Here is a 6,708-nt window from a genome sequence, read left to right on the forward strand (position 1 = left end):
CTGGGATTAGCCCTCATCTGGCGCGTACTTTCGCATTTTTCGCATTCATGTTGGCCAGATCCTGGGCTTTTTCTGGCTTGGACCACGTAGTAATGTGGTACCACACCGAAACAGTCAATTACACCTGGTTGCGAATAATATTTTAGGGGATAACGCCGGTTACGTCTCGGTTAGGTCTGGGATTTGCCCTCATCTGGCTCGTACTTTCGCATTTTTCGCATACTTGTTGGCCAGATCATGGCCTTTTCCTGGTTTGGATCACGTAGTAATGTGGTACCACACTGAAGCAGTCAATTATACCTGGTTGCGATTAATATTTTAGAGGATAACGCCGGTTATGTCTCGGTTAGGTCTGGGATTAGCCCTCATCTGGCACATACTTTCGCGTTTTTCGCCTACTTGTTGGCCAGATCCTGGGTTTTATCTGTTTTGGATCCCGTAGTAATGAGGTTCCACACCGAAGCAGTCAATGAAACTGGTTGCGATTAATATTTTAGAGGATAGCGCCGGTTATGTCTCGGGTAGGTCTGGGATTTGTCCTCATCTGGCTCGTACTTTCGCGTTTTTCGCATACTTGTTGGCCAGATCCTGGCCTTTTTCTGGCTTGGACCACGTAGTAATGTGGTACCACACCGAAACAGTCAATTAAACCTGGTTGCGATTAATATTTTAGTGGATAACGCCGGTTATGTCTCGGTTAGGTCTGGGATTAGCCCACATCTGGCGCGTACTTTCGCATTTTTCGCATTCATGTTGGCCAGATCCTGGCCTTTTGCTGGCTTGGACCACGTAGTAATGTGGTACCACACCGAAACAGTCAATTACACCTGGTTGCGAATAATATTTTAGAGGATAACGCCGGTTATGTCTCGGTTAGGTCTGGGATTTGCCCGCATCTGGATCGTACTTTCGCATTTTTCGGATACTTGTTGGCCAGATCCTGGGTTTTTTCTGGCTTGGATCATCGTAGCAATGCGGTACCACACCGAAACAGTCAATTATACCTGGTTGCGGTTAATATTTTAGGGGATAACACCGGTTTTGTCTGGGTTAGGTCTGGTATTTGCCCACATCTGGCTCGAACTTTCACATTTTTCACATACTTGTTGGCCAGATCCTGGGCTTTATCTGGTTTCGATCACGTAGTAATGCGTTACCACACCGAAACAGTCAAATAAACCTGGTTGCGATTAATATTTTAGAGGATAACGCAGGTTATGTCTCGGTTAGGTCTGGGATTTGCCCTCATCTGGCTCGTACTTTCGCATTTTTCACATACTTGTTGGCCAGATCCTGGGCTTTTTCTGATTTGGATCACGTAGTAATGTGGTACCACACTGAAACAGTTAATTAAACCTGGTTGCAATTAATATTTTAGAGGATAACGCCGGTTATGTCTCGGTTAGGTCTGGGATTTGCCCTCATCTGGCTCGAACTTTCACATTTTTCACATACTTGTTGGCCAGATCCTGGGCTTTATCTGGTTTGGATCACGTAGTAATGCGTTACCACACCGATACAGTCAAATAAACCTGGTTGCGATTAATATTTTAGAGGATAACGCAGGTTATGTCTTGGTTAGGTCTGGGATTTGCCCTCATCTGGCTCGTACTTTCGCATTTTTCGCATTCTTGTTGGCCCGATCCTGGGATTTTTCTGGTTTGGATCTCGTAGTAATGTGTTACCACACTGAAACAGTCATTAAAAGCATGTTCCGATTCGTATTTTAGAGGATAACGCTGGTAATGTCAGGCATAGTTCTGGTATTTGCAATCATCTGGCTCTTACTTTCGCATTTTTCGCATACTTGTTGGCCAGATCATGGCCTTTTTCTGGTTTGGATCGCGTAGTAATGCGGTACCACACCGAAACAGTCAATTAAACCTGGTTGCGATTAATATTTTAGAGGATAACGCCGGTTATGTCTCGGGTAGGTCTGGGATTTTTCCTCATCTGGCTCGTACTTTCGCGTTTTTCGCATACTTGTTGGCCAGATCCTGGCCTTTTTCTGGCTTGGACCACGTAGTAATGTGGTACCACACCGAAACAGTCCAATAATCCTGGTTGCGATTAATATTTTAGAGGATATCGCCGGTTATGTCTCCGTTAGGTCTGGGATTTGCCCTCATCTGGCTCGTACTTTCGCAATTTTCGCATACTTGTTGCCCAGATCCTGGCCTCTTTCTGGTTTGGATCATCGTAGCAATGCGGTACCACACCGAAACAGTCAATTATACCTGGTTGCGATTAATATTTTAGGGGATAACGCCGGTTACGTCTCGGTTAGGTCTGGGATTTTCCCTCATCTGGCTCGTACTTTCGCGTTTTTCTCATAGTTGTTGAACAGATCCTGGGTTTTGTCTGGTTTGGATCCCGTTGTAATGTGGTTCCACAACGAAACAGTCAATTAAACCTGGTTGAGATTAATATTTTAGAGGATAACGCCGGTTATGTCTCGGGTAGGTCTGGGATTTGTCCTCATCTGGCTCGAACTTTCACATTTTTCACATACTTGTTGGCCAGATCCTGGGCTTTATCTGGTTTGGATCACGTAGTAATGCGTTACCACACCGAAACAGTCAAATAAACCTGGTTGCGATTAATATTTTAGAGGATAACGCCGGTTATGTCTCGGTTAGGTCTGGGATTTGCCCTCATCTGGATCGTACTTTCGCATTTTTCGCATACTTGTTGGCCAGATCCTGGGTTTTTTCTGGTTTGGATCCCGCAGTAATGTGGTTCCACAACGAAACAGTCAATTAAACCTGGTTGCGATTAATATTTTAGAGGATAACGCCGGTTATGTCTCGGTTAGGTCTGGCATTTGCCCTCACCTGGCGCGTACTTTCGCATTTTTCGCATTCTTGTTGGCCAGATCCTGGGCTTTTTCTGGTTTGGATCACGTAGTAATGCAGTACCACACCGAAACAGTCAATTAAACCTGGTTGCGATTAATATTTTAGAGGATAGCGCCGGTTATGTCTCGGTTAGGTCTGGGATTTGCCCTCATCTGGATCGTACTTTCGCATTTTTCGCATACTTGTTGGCCAGATCCTGGGTTTTTTCTGGTTTGGATCCCGCAGTAATGTGGTTCCACAACGAAACAGTCAATTAAACCTGGTTGCGATTAATATTTTAGAGGATAACGCCGGTTATGTCTCGGTTAGGTCTGGGATTAGCCCTCATCTGGCTCGTTCTTTCGCATTTTTCGCATACTTGTTGGCCAGATCCAGGGTTCTTTCTGGTTTGGATCCCGTAGTAATGTGGGTCCACAACGAAACAGTCAACTAAACCTGGTTGCGATTAATATTTTAGCGGATAATGCCGGTTATGACTGGGTTAGGTCTGGAATTTTCACTCATGTGGCTCGTACTTTCGCGTTTCTCGCATTCTTGTTGGCCCGATCCTGGGATTTTTCTGGTTTGGATCTCGTAGTAGTGTGTTACCACACTGAAACAGTCATTAAAAGCATGTTCCGATTCGTATTTTAGAGGATAACGCTGGTAATGTCAGGCATAGTTCTGGTATTTGCAACCATCTGACTCATACTTTCGCATTTTTCGCATACTTGTTGGCCAGATCCTGGGCTTTTTCTGGTTTGGGTCACGTAGTAATGCGGTACCACACCGAAACAGTCAATTAAACCTGGTTGGGATTAATATTTTAGAGGATAACTCCGGTTATGTCTCGGGTAGGTCTGGGATTTGTCCTCATCTGGCTCGTACTTTCGCGTTTTTCGCATCCTTGTTGGCCAGATCCTGGCCTTTTTCTGGCTTGGACCACGTAGTAATGTGGTACCACACCGAAACAGTCAAATAAACCTGGTTGCGATTAATATTTTAAAGGATATCGCCGGTTATGTCTCCGTTAGGTCTGGGATTTGCCCTCATCTGGCTCGTACTTTCGCAATTTTCGCATACTTGTTGGCCAGATCCTGGCCTCTTTCTGGTTTGGATCACGTAGTAATGTGGTTCCACACCGAAACAGTCAATTATACCTGGTTGCGATTAATATTTTAGAGGATAACGCCGGTTATGTCTCGGTTAGGTCTGGGATTAGCCCACATCTGGCACATACTTTCGCGTTTTTCGCCTACTTGTTGGCCAGATCCTGGGTTTTTTCTGTTTTGGATCCCGTAGTAATGAGGTTCCACACCGAAGCAGTCAATGAAACTGGTTGCGATTAATATTTTAGAGGATAGCGCCGGTTATGTCTCGGGTAGGTCTGGGATTTGTCCTCATCTGGCTCTTACTTTCGCGTTTTTCGCATACTTGTTGGCCAGATCCTGGCCTTTTTCTGGCTTGGACCACGTAGTAATGTGGTACCACACCGAAACAGTCAATTAAACCTGGTTGCGATTAATATTTTAGTGGATAACGCCGGTTATGTCTCGGTTAGGTCTGGGATTAGCCCTCATCTGGCGCGTACTTTCGCATTTTTCGCATTCATGTTGGCCTGATCCTGGCCTTTTGCTGGCTTGGACCACGTAGTAATGTGGTACCACATCGAAACAGTCAATTACACCTGGTTGCGAATAATATTTTAGAGGATAACGCCGGTTATGTCTCGGTTAGGTCTGGGATTTGCCCTCATCTGGATCGTACTTTCGCATTTTTCGGATACTTGTTGGCCAGATCCTGGGTTTTTCTGGCTTGGATCATCGTAGCAATGCGGTACCACACCGAAACAGTCAATTATACCTGGTTGCGGTTAATATTTTAGGGGATAACACCGGTTTTGTCTGGGTTAGGTCTGGTATTTGCCCTCATCTGGCTCGAACTTTCACATTTTTCACATACTTGTTGGCCAGATCCTGGGCTTTATCTGGTTTGGATCACGTAGTAATGCGTTACCACACCGAAACAGTCAAATAAACCTGGTTGCGATTAATATTTTAGAGGATAACGCAGGTTATGTCTCGGTTAGGTCTGGGATTTGCCCTCATCTGGCTCGTACTTTCGCATTTTTCGCATACTTGTTGGCCAGATCCTGGGCTTTTTCTGATTTGGATCATGTAGTAATGTGGTACCACACTGAAACAGTTAATTAAACCTGGTTGCAATTAATATTTTAGAGGATAACGCCGGTTATGTCTCGGTTAGGTCTGGGATTTGCCCTCATCTGGCTCGAACTTTCACATTTTTCACATACTTGTTGGCCAGATCCTGGGCTTTATCTGGTTTGGATCACGTAGTAATGCGTTACCACACCGAAACAGTCAAATAAACCTGGTTGCGATTAATATTTTAGAGGATAACGCAGGTTATGTCTCGGTTAGGTCTGGGATTTGCCCTCATCTGGCTCGTACTTTCGCATTTTTCGCATTCTTGTTGGCCAGATCCTGGCCTTTTGCTGGCTTGGACCACGTAGTAATGTGGTACCACATCGAAACAGTCAATTAAACCTGGTTGCGATTAATATTTTAGTGGATAACGCCGGTTATGTCTCGGTTAGGTCTGGGATTAGCCCTCATCTGGCGCGTACTTTCGCATTTTTCGCATTCATGTTGGCCTGATCCTGGCCTTTTGCTGGCTTGGACCACGTAGTAATGTGGTACCACATCGAAACAGTCAATTACACCTGGTTGCGAATAATATTTTAGAGGATAACGCCGGTTATGTCTCGGTTAGGTCTGGGATTTGCCCTCATCTGGATCGTACTTTCGCATTTTTCGGATACTTGTTGGCCAGATCCTGGGTTTTTCTGGCTTGGATCATCGTAGCAATGCGGTACCACACCGAAACAGTCAATTATACCTGGTTGCGGTTAATATTTTAGGGGATAACACCGGTTTTGTCTGGGTTAGGTCTGGTATTTGCCCTCATCTGGCTCGAACTTTCACATTTTTCACATACTTGTTGGCCAGATCCTGGGCTTTATCTGGTTTGGATCACGTAGTAATGCGTTACCACACCGAAACAGTCAAATAAACCTGGTTGCGATTAATATTTTAGAGGATAACGCAGGTTATGTCTCGGTTAGGTCTGGGATTTGCCCTCATCTGGCTCGTACTTTCGCATTTTTCGCATACTTGTTGGCCAGATCCTGGGCTTTTTCTGATTTGGATCACGTAGTAATGTGGTACCACACTGAAACAGTTAATTAAACCTGGTTGCAATTAATATTTTAGAGGATAACGCCGGTTATGTCTCGGTTAGGTCTGGGATTTGCCCTCATCTGGCTCGAACTTTCACATTTTTCACATACTTGTTGGCCAGATCCTGGGCTTTATCTGGTTTGGATCACGTAGTAATGCGTTACCACACCGAAACAGTCAAATAAACCTGGTTGCGATTAATATTTTAGAGGATAACGCAGGTTATGTCTCGGTTAGGTCTGGGATTTGCCCTCATCTGGCTCGTACTTTCGCATTTTTCGCATACTTGTTGGCTATATCCTGGGATATTTCTGGATTGCATCACGTAGTAATGTGGTACCACACTGAAACAATCAATTAAACCTGGTTTCGCTCAATATTTTAGAAGATGACGCGTGTTAGGTTTAGGTTAGGCCTGGGATTTGCCCTCATCAGGGTCATACTTTCACAGTTTTAACATGCATGTTGACCTGATCGAGGGTTTTTTCTGCTTTGGATCACGTAGTAAAGTGGTACCACAACTAAAACAGTCAATTAAACCTGGTTTCGATCACTATTTTAGAGGATAACGCAAGTTAGGTCTGGGATCCCTCAGGGGCTGCCAGCCTTTC

This window comes from Colletes latitarsis, unplaced genomic scaffold (assembly GCF_051014445.1).
Source record: "Colletes latitarsis isolate SP2378_abdomen unplaced genomic scaffold, iyColLati1 scaffold0018, whole genome shotgun sequence".
In the NCBI taxonomy this organism is placed as follows: domain Eukaryota; kingdom Metazoa; phylum Arthropoda; class Insecta; order Hymenoptera; family Colletidae; genus Colletes; species Colletes latitarsis.